Raw genomic sequence first — 15303 nt, forward strand, 5'->3', positions numbered from 1 at the left:
TGAGTGCCTTCTGGAACAGGCCTTGCCAGATGCTGTCACAGCTGATGGATGCAATTAAAGAATACTTGGACCAAGGACCCAACTCGAGGGCTCACAGTCTAGGAGGAGAGCGGGAGGATGTGCTGCACCAACAACAATCTAAATTGGAAAGGGACACGTGCCCAAGAAAGGGACAGAAAATGCTATGATGGTATGAAAGTGTCATTTGAACAGGACCTTAAGAATACGTAACAGTTGTGAACCAAGGGATTGATGTGGGATAGATTGAAGAGAGAATACACAAGTTAGTTGTTCTGTTTGGGAACATAGTATGTAAAGTCAGAAGGGCAATTTGGAGACTCATTTAGTGGACCCCAAATGCCAGCATAAGAGATTTTTAAAGTGTTTTCAAGAAAAGAATGACTGATTATTTAAATGCCTGAGCACATGGGGGTCTTTAATATAGTACTAACAGTCGATTTAAAATGTTTCTGCTTCAGTGGAAGTCTTGTAGGTTATTTTCAGCATTTGGTCACATAATGTTCATTTTTCTCATGGAGAAAGAACTTTAAAATCATTATGAGCTGCTTCATGGGGACTATGTAAGGAATGTCTTGCTTCCTGAGTCTACATTAGTTTGAAGAGTTAAAAAAGAACATGAACACAAGGATCTCAAATTATCCATTGCATAAAATATTTAATCTCTTATGAATAAGTGGATTTTACTAAAATTATTTTTCTGCCCTCAAGGTGCTCTCAGGAAAGTAGTTTAATGAAGGGTACTGATTTTAGAAGCTTTTAAAATTTTTGTAGTAGAAGTAATCTGTGAAGACCTGTGAAATAAGTCTGTGGGTAGCAAGTCTTGAAACCTGGATGCCAGTTGGCAAAGCTCAGATTTACTTAAGAGGGGAGGCCTGAGTGTGTGGTTGGAAGTAAGAAGACCTGGGTTCTAATTCCTGTCTGATGATCATTACTTTTCTTACCTTGGACAGTCAGTTCACATGTCTAGGCCTGTTTCTTTAGCTATTATTGAGACAGTTGAACTGGATGGCTTGTAAGATCCATTAATCAGTTCATAAGTGTAGGAAAGTAAGACAATAAATAAATAGAGAATAAACTTCAGAGAGAAGAAATTTAAGTTTTAGTCATTAGTGTATTCCAATTTTCTCTAAACTGAAAGTAACAGAGAGGGGATTAGTTTCTTAATTATTAAAAAATTTTTATTGAAATATAGTTCGTTTACAATGTTGTGTTAGTTTCAGATGCACAGCAAAGTAATTCAGTTATACATATATAGATATATATTCTTTTTTTATATTTTCTTCCATTATAGTTATTACAAGATATTGAGTATAGTTCCCTGTGCTATACAGTAGGTCCTTGTTTATTTTATATATAGTAGTGTGTATATGTCAATCCCAAACTCCTAAGTCTAAGTTATTTCTCCATCTTTTTTTTTTTTTAAAAAACTTCATTTTTTGGCTGCGCACACAGCTTGTGGGAGATCTTAGCTCCCCGACCAGGGATTGAACCCGCTCCCTCAGTAGTGAAAGCACAGAGCCCTAACCGCTGTACCACCAAGGGCACATCCTGTTTTATTTAATAAGTGTTTTGTTGATTGCCATTTAAAATCAGGTGACTGTGTTACTTCCCAGCCTTATCAACTAGTTCACGTTCTTCAGAGGCCTTTGTTACCTTTTGTCCTGTGGATTTTGTAATCAGACCCTTTGGAGCTAAGCCGTATTTCCATTTATCTGTGGCATACATACATGGTAATAATTTGGGGTATTAAATACAGCAATAACAGCTGTTTTGAAATTGTTTTCTGTTGCAGTACGTAAGCTATAAGCTGTTTACAGCATTTTGTCACTTAATCTTCATTTTCCACCAAACGGAAAGAATTTTAGAATCATTAGGTGCTGCTTCATTGGGATTGTGTAAGAAAATCTTTCTTCTAGAGTCAAAATTCAACTGAAGAGTTAAAAGAAGAACAAAAGCACAAGAATCACAAATTAATATATAGTATCCTACACATTAAGGAATTTGTCATTTTATCTTGGGAAAAGGGGTTAATAACAATTTTAATTAATTTGATAGGTTTAGAATTATTGAACCAAATCTAATAAAAATCAGATTTTCTTTGCATTCTCTAAATTTCATTAATTTGTTAATGTTGAGACTCATAAGCAACCAGCAAATTGCTACATATTAAAACACAAAACAATACAAACTAGAAGTGAGAACATGGGGATAAATATTCTCAGTAATGTATTTATCTTACTATTTGGCTACATGACAAAATGCACCTGTATTAAGTTTGATTTATCCTGCCTTTATGTTCCTATTTAAAGCAAATAACTTCCAAAATTGAAATCCCTTTAGTGATTAAGCATATAGAATTTAAACTTGTTGAAATTTAGTGTTCAAACAATTATTGGGCTCCTACTAGAACCAAGTATTGAGCTAGTCAGTGGGATTTAAGAGACTTTCCCCCTTTGGATTCTTGACCAGTGGAAGAGGCAAATAAATAACAAAATAAAACTATAGTTTAACACAAATGCTGTGACACCTGTAAGGACTTGTGCCTCAGGGAAGTAAGGGATACTTCTCAGATGGGATGGATGTTGAAGATGGAGTAGTGAGATAAGGACAATTAGAAGCTAAGGGACAAAAGCAGCGGAGTTCGGCATGTAGCTGGTGATGGGAAGAAATGGCAAGAATGGTGGGTTGGACCAAGTTGTATATGGCCTTGGATATTATGCTAAGGAGATGGGACTTTTCTTTTTAACAGGGCGTGAGCCATCCAAGGTTATGAGACAAAATAGCATTGTTAGATTTATGTTTTAGAAACATAACTCAGGGACCAGAGAGAGGAGGAGGATGCAGAGAGAGAGACTGGGAAAATGTCTATTGTAATTGACTAAGCCTCCATCATCCCAGACCTAGAATACAACAGTGGGAATGGGGAATCTTTCACTTGTTCATTCACTAAAAAAATCTATTGTTTATCTACTATGCATCAGTCAAAATACTAACCAGCACTGGGCATGTAACTTTGAACCAGAAACAGTGTGCACCCCTATGGACAAGTGGTGGGTGGTAAAATGCAGTGCAGGAGCCATGAGCCCATCCAGAGGAGGCTGCCTGACCCACTCTTAGGAGGAAGAGGGGCATAAGTGTTAAGACATGACTTTGTAGACTGGATTCGAAGGACCAGAAGCCAGGCTAAAAGGGGGATTAAGGTATAAGAAGAAAGGACAGCATGTGCAGAGGCCTGGAGGGGTGTGAGCAATGTATATCCCATGAATTGTAAGTTCTTCAGCTGGAGTTTAGAATCCAAGTGTGAGACAAGCAGGAATTAAGACCGGAGAGGCCAGGTGGAGAAGAAATGGCTCAGTTTAGGAACGTTTGCAGATGGATGCCTCAGAACGTCACGGTTCCTTGATTGTAGGGATGAGACATAAAGGTCACCCCAACTTGTCTGATTCGGGGCAGCTTGGTGTCTGGAGATACCCTTGACAGAGAAGAGGGGTCTGGATGGAGGACAGCAGTGTGTTGCAGAAATGGCACAGATTGGAAGCCATACTATTTATATGTTTCAGTGCTGACTGACCTGAGCTTCCCCAGAGGCTGGTGTGCACCCCAACTGTCGTGGTGAGCACTGTACTTCTTGTCTCTCCTTGGAGCCAGGGGGATTAGGACACAGACCTGCAGGAAGCCCGCTACTCCTCTTAGCCAACCCCAAAATAGCCCCTGAAATAGTTTTCTCCCTTGCACCCCACATTGCACTGAGCTCAGTGTGTGTCTTCATTACCTATATACATCATGTTCTGTTCTTAAGCCACCATATGTCTGTGCTGGTCATTCTCAGAAAACAAAGTTCAGTGGTTGCTGAGCTGAATATGATGGAGGTCACAATTCTGAATACAGTAGTAACATATATATATATATATATATGTTTGTAGGTTTGAAAGATATGCCCTGGACAGTATATGAAGTGACACCTGCCAAGTGATTGCAGGATAAGCATGCCTTATATTAATAATGTGTGTATATAAACTGAGAATCATGTAATCCTTAATATAGAAAGGAAAATATCCCACAGTAAACCTTATCTCCATTGACTAACTCAGAAAAAAAAAGGTGTGGCAGTTATTCCTGAATTCCTCTTTAATTTTAGAAGTCAACACTTGTATAATGTGTTCAGCTGACTTTAAATCAGTGAGAGATTTTATGAAAATGTTATTTTTAAGTAAAATATACAAGTTCAGAAACAAACATTCATTAAATCAAATGAAGCAAAAGAAAACCGTTGTGGGTTGCATGATTCTCCACACTGCTTCAAAACTATTTCTATGCAAGCTAAGTAGCTGCATAAATAGAATATTCACACCATAGAAACATCTGTTTTGAAATAATGTCGATATATATCAAAAGATACAGAGTAGTAAGAGATCATCTATGCACCCATTCGCATGACTTTTTTTTTTTCTTTATTGGCTATCAGTATACATACCACTAAACAATATGCAGGATTATCTTGTAAATATATATGGAGCCTGCTTCTGTCATTTTTTCAATAGTATGCCATGTGAGCAGAGTTTGAATACTGACAATGAGAGAAGAACTCTGGTGTTCAGGTTGTCTGATTTGGAAAGCAGTCAACCCAAAAGACACCTGCCCTGATATAATCTTTTTGTGGATTCCTCCTGGGGTACCAGCTGAGTCCCACCGTACGAGCAGTATCATGCAAAGGGACTAAAGTAGGTCTGATAGAAAGAACAGGGGTGCTTTGCCCGCCAGTGGAGACTAGGGGTAATCCTTGACTCCCTGTGGATTTCAGAACTGTTGGGTAGGGTACTTTGCCTGCCCTGCTGGCCCCAGCACCTGGCACAGTCTCTCTGAACTCGGGGAGCATTGCATGTCTGAATGAATTAATATACACAAGGTAATCCAAATTCAATTTATTTCTTTAAAATACTTCTTTATCCAAGAAGCATAACAAGAAAATAAGTAACCAAATGACGATGGAACATGGAATATCATGTAAACATATATATATATATATATATATATATATATAGTTTAAGGTCTTGGAAGTCAGGGAATATATTGTACTTCTTTACCCAATTTCACTTTGGTGGAGAGAAAGTTCAGTGTGAATGTTACTGCTGAATTAAAACAACTGTGTTATTAAAGCATGATTATGTGTGTTCTGTGGCTCTCTCTCCTACCACTGTGTGGCCTGCTTGTCCTCACTGTCCAATATGGCAGCCAGACACCCCACATGGATATTTAATTTTAAATTGGTTAAAATGAAGATTAAAAGCTCAGTTCTTCATTTTCATTAGCCACATTTCAGATCTTCAGTAGGCATCTGTGGCTAGTGGCCACTGAATTGGACAGCACAGATAGTGAACATTTTCACATTTTTTGCAGAAAGTTCTTTTAAACAGTACTATGATATAGTTCATGCTTCCTATTCTAATTTGTATGTTTTCAGGTTACATATTTCCTACATGCTGCCTCACAGTGAATGTAGAACTCATGCAAATACTTTATCCCCTGGGGCACTCTATGGTTACCAAACTATGCACACGGTAATTTTTAACCAGATTTGTTAGGATGGAGGAGAAAGCTAGTGATGAGCGATTGACTTTTACCTCCATAGCTACCCCTTCATCATCTAAGTTCATCACACACAGTACTCTGCTTTTAGATCCAGCTGTTGCACTTGGCTGCTATAAGCCCAGTTTTGTCATTTAAGCAGAGGGAAATGTTTCTGGCTTGGTAGGTTCACATTTGGCTAGTGCAGTTTAACAGGAATAGAGTTTATGGAGAACATACCATTGCCATGTGATAACACTATAGAGATGAAGAGATGACTGACAAGCATTACACTCCTAGGCTTAAGCTCATGGGTTTGATTGTTGTAATTTTGATCCTTGATGGCTTTTGGTTACATGCACACAGCACAAGTGCAGAGGTCATTTTCCACCCAGGTTTCCATTTGCAGTATTCCTTTTTATTGATTCCTGAATTGTCTGGTTAAAAAAGTGAATCTCACCCATTTGGCAAGCTAAAATTATGATTCTTTAGGGGAAAAACGTCTGCTTCTGTATCTGGCATCAGCGATCATCTCCAGTGTATTTGGAGAGCTGAGTGTATAGCCCACTTTACTGAGTGTACACATTACGTGACTTGCTTCTGCAGGTGGTACACATACAGCCAGGAGGGGTTTTGATTACCATTTTAAATTCTGAAAATACTAAAAATTGAAGGATAATGAAAGACTTTTGAGTTGTTTTTTCTTGTTTTTCTTTTTCTGGAGTAGTTGGAAACTGTAGTAGGAACTAGTGAAGGCTCTGGAATCGATTTGTGCATGATGCTAGAAAATGAGGCTGATTTTAATTTTTTTAAGTGAGTAAGGTTTTTGAGTTTTCCTGGCTTATGTAGTGATTTTTCTCCAATCATTTATTTACGTTTTCCCTGTAGAGCTTTACATGTAATAATTTCCACTTTTGTCACTTTTGGCCTTTCTTCTGTGTCACCCCTCTCTCCTCTCTTCCCTTCATCTCTTTCCCCTTTTATACTCTGCTTGTAAAAAAGTATGTTTTCTAGGCTTTAACAAGACATATCATTTCTTTTTTTTTTAATTTAACATATTTTGGGGGGTATAATTGCTTTACAATGTTGTGTTAGTTTCTGCTGTATAACAAGGTGAATCAGCTATATGTATACATATAACCCCATATTCCCTCCTTCTTGCATCTCCCTCCCACCCTCCCTATCCCACCCCTCTAGGTGGACACAAAGCACCGAGCTGATCTCCCTGTGGTATGCAGCTGCTACCCACTAGCTGTCTATTTTACAGTTGGTAGTGCATATACGTCCATGCCATTCTCTCATTTCATCCTTACTTACCCTTCGCCCTCCCTGTGTCCTCAGGTCCATTCTCTACATCTGCAACTTTACTGCTGTCCTGTCCCTAGGTTCTTCAGAACCTTTTATTTACTTTCTTTAGATTCCATATATATGTGTTAGCATATGGTATTTGTTTTCCTCTTTCTGACTTACTTCACTCTGTGTGACAGACTCTAGGTCCAAAACCTCACTACAAATAACTCAATTTCGTTTCTTTTTATGGCTGAGTAATATTCCATTGTATATATGTGCCACATCTTCTTTATTCATTCTTCTGTTGATGGACACGTAGGTTGCTTCCATGTTCTGGTTATTGTAAATAGTGCTGCAATGAACATTGTGGTACATGACTCTTTTTGAATTATGGTTTTCTCAGGGTATATGTCCAGTAATGGGATGGCTGGGTCATATGGTAGTTCTATATTCAATTTTTTAAGGAACCTACATACTGTTCTCCATAGTGGCTGTATCAATTTACATTCCCACCAACAGTGCAAGAGGGTTCTCTTTTCTCCACACCCTCTCCACCATTTATTGTTTGTAGATTTTATTGATGATGGCCATTCTGACCGGTGTGAGGTGATACCTCATTGTAGTTTTGATTTGCATTTCTCTGATGATTAATGATGTTGAGCATTCTTTCATGTGTTTGTTGGCAATCGGTATATCTTCTTTGGAGAAATGTCTCCTTAGGTCTTCTGCCCATTTTTGGATTGGGTTGTCTGTTTTTTTTATATTGAGCTGCATGAGCTGCTTGTATATTTTGGAGATTAATCCTTTGTCAGTTGCTTCATTTGCAAATATTTTCTCCCATTCTGAGGGTTGTCTTTTCGTCTTACTTATGGTTTCCTTTGCTGTGCAAAAGCTTTAAAGTTCATTAGGTTCCATTTGTTTATTTTTGTTTTTATTTCCATTTCTTTAAGAGGTGGATCAAAAAGGATCTTGCTGTGATCTATGTCATAGAGTGTTCTGCCTATGTTTTCCTCTAAGAGTTTTATAGTGTCTGGCTTTACATTTAGGTCTTTAATCCATTTTGAGTTTATTTTTGTGTATGGTGTTAGGGAGCGTTCTAATTTCATTCTTTTACATGTAGCTGTCCAGTTTTCCCAGCGCCAGTTATTGAAGAGCTTGTCTTTTCTCCATTGTATATTCTTCCCTCCTTTATCAAAGATAAGGTGACCATATGTGTGTGGGTTTATCTCTGGGCTTTCTATCCTGTTCTATTGATCTATATTTCTGTTTTTGTGCCAGTAGCATAATGTCTTGATTACTGTCGCTTTGTAGTATAGTCTGAAGTGTGAGCGGCTGATTCCTCCAGCTCCGTTTTTCGTTCTCAAGATTGCTTTGGCTATTTGGGGTCCTTTGTGTTTCCATACAACTTATGAAACTTTTTGTTCTAGTTCTGTGAAAAATGCCATTGGTAGTTTGAGAGGGATTACATTCAATCTGTAGATTGCTTTGGGTAGTATAATCATTTTCACAATGTTGATTATTCCAATCCAAGAACATGGTATATCTCTCCATCTGTTTGTATCATCTTTAATTTCTTCCATCAGTGTCTTATAGTTTTCTGCAAACAGGTCTTTTGTCTCCTCAGGTAGGTTGATTCCTAGGTATTTTATACTTTTTGTTGCAATGGTAAATGGGAGTGTTTCCTTAATTTCTCTTTCAGATTTCTCATCATTAGTGTTTAAAAATACAAGAGGTTTCTATGCAGTAATTTTGTATCCTGCCACTTTACCAAATTCATTGATTAGCTCTAGTAGTTTCCTGGTAGCCTCTTTAGGATTCTCTATGTATAATATCATGTCATCTGCAAACAGTGACAGTTTTACTTCTTTTCCAGTTTGGATTCCTTTTATTTCTTTTTCTTCTCTGATTGCTGTGGCTACAACTTCCAAATGTATGTTGAATACTAGTGGTGAGAGTGGGCAAACTTGTCTTGTTCCTGATCGTAGTGGAAATGGTTTCAGTTTTTCACCAGTGAGAACGATGTTGGCTGTGGGTTTGTCGTATATGGCCTTTATCATGTTGAGGTAAGTTCCCTCTATGCCTACTTTCTGGAGAGTTTTTATCATAAATGGGTGTTGAATTTTGTTGAAAGCTTTTTCTGCATCTATTAAGATGATCATATAGTTTTTCTCCTTCAATTTGTTAATATGGTGTATCACATTGATTGATTTGCGTATATTGAAGAATCCTTGCATTCCTGGGATAAACCCCACTTGATCATGGCGTATGATCCTTTAATATGCTGTTGGATTCTGTTTGCTAGTGTTTTGTTGAGGATTTTTGCATCTATCTTCATCAGTGATATTGGCCTGTAGTTTTCTTTCTTTGTGACATCTTTGTCTGGTTGTGGTATCACGGTGATGGTGGCCTCATCAAATGAGTTTGGCAGTGTTCCTCCCTCTGCTACATTTTGGAAGAGTTTGAGAAGGATAGGTGTTAGCTCTTCTCTAAATGATAAAATTTGCCTGTGAAGCCATCTGGTCCTGGGCTTTTGTTTGTTGGAAGATTTTTCATCACAGTCTCAATTTCAGTGCTTGTGATTGGTCTGTTTATATTTTTTGTTTCATCCTGGTTCAGTTTTGGAAGGTTTTGCTTTTCTAAGAATGTGTCCATTTCTTCCAGGTTGTCCATTTTATTGGCATAGAGTTGCTTGTAGTAATCTCTCATGATCCTTTGTATTTCTGCAGTGTCGGTGGTTACTTATCTGTTTTCATTTCTAATTCTATTGATTTGAGTCTTCTCCCTTTTTTTCGTGATGAGTCTGGCTAATGGTTTATCAAGTTTGTATACCTTCTCAAAGAACCAGCTTTTAGTTTTATTGATCTTTGCTTTTTTTTCTTTGTTTATATTTTATTTATTTCTGCTCTGATCTTTATGATTTCTTTCCTTCTGCTAATGTTGGGGGTTGTTTTGGTTCTTCTTTCTCTAATTGCTTTAGGTGTGAGGTTAGGTTGTTTATTTGAGATTTTTCTTGTTTCCTGAGGTCGGATTGTATTGTTATAAACTTCCCTTTTAGAACTGCTTTTGCTGCATCCCATAGGTTTGGGGTCATCATGTTTTCATTGTCATTTGTTTACAGGTTTCTTTTTGATTTCCTCTTTGATTTCTTCAGTGATCTCTTGGTTATTAAGTAGTGAATTGTTTAGCCTCCATATGTTTGTATTTTTTACAGACTTTTTCCTCTAATTGATATCTAGTCTCATAGCCTTGTGGTCGGAAAAGATACTTGATATGATTTCAATTTTATTGAACTTACCGGGCTAGATTTGTGACCCAAGATATGATCTATTCTGGAGAATGTTCCATGAGCACTTGAGAAGAAAGTGCATTCTTTTGTTTTTGGATGGAATGTCCTATAAATATCAAGTAAGTCCATCTTGTTTAATGTATCATTTAAAGATTGTGTTTCCTTATTTATTTTCAGTTTGGATGATCTGTCCATTGGTGAAAGTGGGGTGTTAAAGTCCCCTACTATGAATGTGTTACTGTCGATTTCCCCTTTTATGGTTGTTAGTATTTGCCTTACAAATTGTGGTGCTCCTATGTTGGGTGCATAAATATTTACAATTGTTATATCTTCTTCTTGGATTGATCCCTTGATCATTATGTAGTGTCCTTCTTTGTCTGGTGTAATAGTCTGTATTTTAAAGTCTGTTTTGTCTGACATGAGAATTGCTTTTCCAGCTTTCTTTTGATTTCCATTTACATGGAATGTCTTTTTCCATCCCTTCAGTTTCAGTCTTTATGTGTCACTAGGTCTGAAGTGTGCCTCTTGTAGACAGCATATATATGGGTCTTCTTTTTGCATGCATTCAGCCAGTTTGTGTCTTTTGGTGGGAGCATTTAATCCATTTACATTTAAGGTAATTATTGATATGTATCTTCCTGTTACTATTTTCTTAATTGTTTTGAGTTTGTTATTTTAGGTTCTTTCCTTCTCGTGTTTCCTGCCTAGAGCATTTCCTTTAGCATTTGTTGTAATGCTGGTTTTTTGGTGCTGAATTCCCTTAGCTTTTGCTTGTCTGTAACGGTTTTAATTTCTCCATCAAATCAGAATGAGGACCTTGCTGGGTAGAGTAATCCTCATTGTAGGTTATCCCTTTGATCATGTTAAATATGTCTTGCCAGTCCCTTCTGGCTTGAAGAGTTTCTGCTGAATGATCAGCTGTTAACCTTATGGGGATTCCCTTGTATGTTATTTGTTGTTTTTCCCTTGCTGCTGTTAATATTTTTTCTTCATATTTAATTTTTGATAATTTGATTAATATGTGTCTTGGTGTGTTTCTCCTTGGATTTATCCTGTATGGGACTCTCTGTGCTTCCTGGACTTGATTAACTATTTCCTATCCCCTATTAGGGAAGTTTTCAACTATAACCTCTTCAAATATTTTCTCAGTTCCTTTCTTTTTCTCTTCTTCTTCTGGGACCCCTATAATTCGAATGTTGGTGCATTTAATGTTGTCCCAGAGGTCTCTGAGACTGTCCTCAGTTCTTTTCATTTTTTTTTCTTTATTCTGCTCTGCAATAGTTATTTCCACTATTTTATCTTCCAGGTCACTTATCCGTTCTTCTGCCTCAGTTATTCTGCTATTGATCCCATCTAGAATATTTTTAATTTCTTTTATTGTGTTGTTCATCATTGCTTGTTTCATCTTTAGTTCTTCTAGGTCCTTGTTAAATGTTTCTTGCATTTTCTCTATTCTATTTCCAAGATTTTGGATCGTTTTTACTATCATTATTCTGAATTCTTTTTCAGGTAGACTGCCTATTTCCTCTTCTTTGTTTGGTCTGATAGGTTTTTTCCTTGCTCCTTCATCTGCTGTGTGTTTTTCTGTCTTCTCATTTTGCTTATCTTACTGTGTTTGGGATCTCCTTTTTGCAGGCTGCAGGTTCGTAGTTCCCATTGTTTTTGGTGTCTGTCCCCAGTGGCTAAAGTTGGTTCAGTCGGTTGTGTAGGCTTCCTGGTGGAGGGGACTAGTGCCTGTGTTCTGGTGGATGAGGCTGGATCTTGTCTTTCTGGTGGGCAGAACCACATCTGGTGGTGCGTTTTGGGGTGTCTGTGAGCTTATTATGATTTTAGGCAGCCTCTCTGCTAATGTGTGTGGTCATGTTCCTGTCTTGCTAGTTGTTTGGCATAGGGTGTCCAGCACTGTAGCTTGCTGCTTTTGGAGTGGAGCTGGGTCTTAGCATTGAGATGGAAATCTCTGGGAGAGTTTTTGCCCTTTGATATTACATGGAGCTGGGAGGTCTCTGGTGGACCAGTGTCCTGAACTCAGCTCTCCCACCTCAGAGGCACAGGCCTGACACCTGGCTAGAGGACCAAGATCCTGTCAGCCACATGGCTCAGTAGAAAAGGGAGAAAAAAAGAGAGAAAGAAATTGAGAAGGACAGGAAGGAAGGAAGGGAGGGTGGGAAGGAGGGAGGGAGGGAGAGAGGGAGGAAGGATACAAGGGAAAAATAAAATAATAAGAAATAAAATTATTAAAATAATTTTTTTAATTATTAAAAATAAAAACATTAAAATGTATTTAAAAAATAAGAAATAAGAGAGCAACCAAACCACAAATCAAATCCACCAAGGATAACAAGTGCTAAAAACTATATTAAAAAAAAGAAACAGAACCCTAGGACAAATGGTAAAAGCAAAGCTATACAGGCAAAATCACACAAAGAAAAGCGAACTATATATTTTATTTGGTTTTTTTTACATCTTTATTGGAGTATAATTGCTTTACAATGGTGTGTTAGTTTCTGCTTTATAACAACGTGAATACATACACATATGTTCCCATATCTCCTCCGTCTTGCGTCTCCCTCCCTCCCACCCTCCCTAAATATATCTATATATTTTTAAAAAAGGAAGAGAGCAGCCAACTCAATAAACAAATCTACCAATGATAATACACTCTGAAAACTAAACTATAATAATAAAACCAGAAATCAGTCAATCGCATACAGCCAGCTCCAAGTCTACAGTTGCTCCCAAAGTCCACTGCCTCATTTTCGGGATGATTCGTTGTCTATTCAGGTATTCCACAGATGCAGGGTACATCAAGTTGACTGTGGAGATTGAATCCCCTGTTCCTGAGGCTGCTGGGAGAGATTTCCCTTTCTCTTCTTTGTTCGCACAGTTCCTGGGGTTCAGCTTTGGTTTTGGACTGGCCTCTGCATGTAGGTCGCCTGAGGGCGTCTGTTCTTCGCTCAGACAGGACGGGTTAAAGGAGCAGCTGACTCGGGGGCTCTAGCTCACTCAGGCCGGGGGAAGGGAGGGGCACGGAGTGCGGGGCGAGCCTGCGGCGGCAGAGGCCAGCGTGACGTTGCACCAGCCTGAGGCGCGCCGTGTGTTCTCCCGGGGAAGTTGTCCCTGGATCCCGGGACCCTGGCCTTGGAGGGTTGCACAGCCTCCCAGGAGGGGTGGTGTGGAGAGTGACCTGTGCTCACACACAGGCTTCTTGGTGGTGGCAGCAACAGCCTTAGCATCTCATGCCCATCTCTGGGGTCCATGCTGATAGCCGCGGCTTGCACCCATCTCTGGAGCTCGTTTAGGAGGCGCTCTGAATCCCCTCTCCTCAGCACTCCGAAACAATGGTCTCTTGCCTCTTCGGCAGTTCCAGACTCTTTCCCGGACTCCCTCCCGGCCAGGCGTGGCGCACTAGCCCCCTTCAGGCTGTGTTCACGCAGCCAACCCCAGTCCTCTCCCTGGAATCCGACCGAAGCCCGAGCCTCAGCTCCCAGCCCCCGCCCGCCCCGGCGAGTGAGCAGACAAGCCTCTCGGGATGGTGAGTGCTGGTCGGCCCTGATCCTCTGTGCAGGAATCTCTCTGCTTTGCTCTCCGCACCCATGTTGCTGTGCTCTCCTCCGTGGCTCCGAAGCTTCCCCCACCCCCGCCAACCCCCGTCTCCGCCCGTGAAGGGGCTTCCTAGGGTGTGGAAACCTTTCCTCCTTCACGGCTCCCTCTCACTGGTGCAGTTCCCGTCCCTATCCTTTTGTCTGTGTTTATTCTTTTTTCTTTTGCCCTACCCAGATACGTGGGGAGTTTCTTGCCTTTTGGGAAGCCTGAGATCTTCTGCCAGCGTTCAGTAGGTGTTCTGTAGGAGTTGTTCCACGTGTAGATGTATTTCTGATGTATTTGTGGGGAGGAAGGTGATCTCTACGTGTTTCTCCTCTGCCATCTTGAAGGTCCGCCTCCCTAGAGAATTTGTAATTTTATTTACTGTGTTGTTCATCATTGTTTGCTCTTTAGTTCTTTTAGCCCTTGTTAAACATTTCTTGTATTTTCTCCATTCTATTTCCAAGATTTTGGATCATCTTTACTATCATTACTCTGAATTCTTTTTCAGGTAAACTGCCTATTTCCTCTTCATTTGTTTGGTCTGGTGGGTTTTTACCTTGCTCCTTCATCTGCTGCGTATTTCTCTGTCTTTTCATTTTGCTTAACTTACCGGTTTTGGGGTCTCCTTTTTGCAGGCTGCGGGTTCATAGTTCCCGTTGTTTTTGGTGTCTTCCCCCAGTAGGTAAGGTTGGTTCAGTGGCTTGTGTAGGCTTCCTTGCGGAGGGTACTGGTGCCTGTGTTCTGGTGGGTGGGGCTGTATCTTGTCTTTCTGGTGGGCAGGGCAGTGTCCAATGGTGTGTTTTGGGGTGTCTGTGACCTTATGATTTTAGGCAGCCTCTCTGTTAATGGGTGGAGTTGTGTTCCTGTCTTGCTAGCTGTTTGGCATGGGGCATCCAGCACTGGACCTTGCAAGACGTTGGGTGGAGCTGTGTCTTAGCCTTGAGACCGAGATCTCTGGGAGAGCTCTCGCCAACTGATATTACATGGGGCTGGGAGGTCTCTGGTGGTCCAATGTCCTGAACTCGGCTCTCCCACCTCAGAAGCTCAGGCCTAACACAAGGCCGGGACACTAAGACCCTGTCAGACACATGGCCAGGTCCATGGGGATTTTCTTGCCTTTTGGAAAGTCTGAGGTCTTCTGCCAGCATTCCGTAGGTGTTCTATAGGAGTTGTTGCACACGTAGATGTATTTTTGATATATTTGTGGGGAGGAAGGTGATCTCCATGTCCTACTCCTCTGCCCTCTTAAAGGTCCCCCTCCTCCTCTTTCCCAGCCTCCAAGCCCCAAAGAGGGAGGAAGAAGACGTTTCCAGTCCTAGGGAAGGGATTCTGGCTCAGTCTTCTCGAACCAGAGTTGGCCAGTTGGGGCACCATCCAGCAGGGCCCTGGCCCTTTTCCAGACATACATGCAGACATGTTTCAACTGCAGACCTCTGAGGACTTTACACAGTGGAGGATTGACAGGCCCTTGGTGACCGTGGCTTGGGTTTGAGGAAGGTCTGTTCCCCACGTGTTCCTCATTCATGAACCTAGACCTGGGTTTTAATTCTGTTCAC

The 15303-nt window shown here is 40.1% G+C and overlaps 1 protein-coding gene across 2 annotated transcripts in view; it reads left to right on the forward strand.

Annotated features, from left to right (window-relative positions):
* The window catches only part of KCNN2 (potassium calcium-activated channel subfamily N member 2), a 183939-nt gene that overhangs the window by 109161 nt on the left and 59475 nt on the right, over nt 1-15303 (forward strand). The gene's annotated exons all lie outside the window — the stretch shown is intronic.

Source organism: Monodon monoceros, unplaced genomic scaffold, assembly GCF_005190385.1.
Source record: "Monodon monoceros isolate NGI ecotype Baffin Bay Population unplaced genomic scaffold, NGI_Narwhal_1 Super_Scaffold_12, whole genome shotgun sequence".
Classification (NCBI taxonomy): domain Eukaryota; kingdom Metazoa; phylum Chordata; class Mammalia; order Artiodactyla; family Monodontidae; genus Monodon; species Monodon monoceros.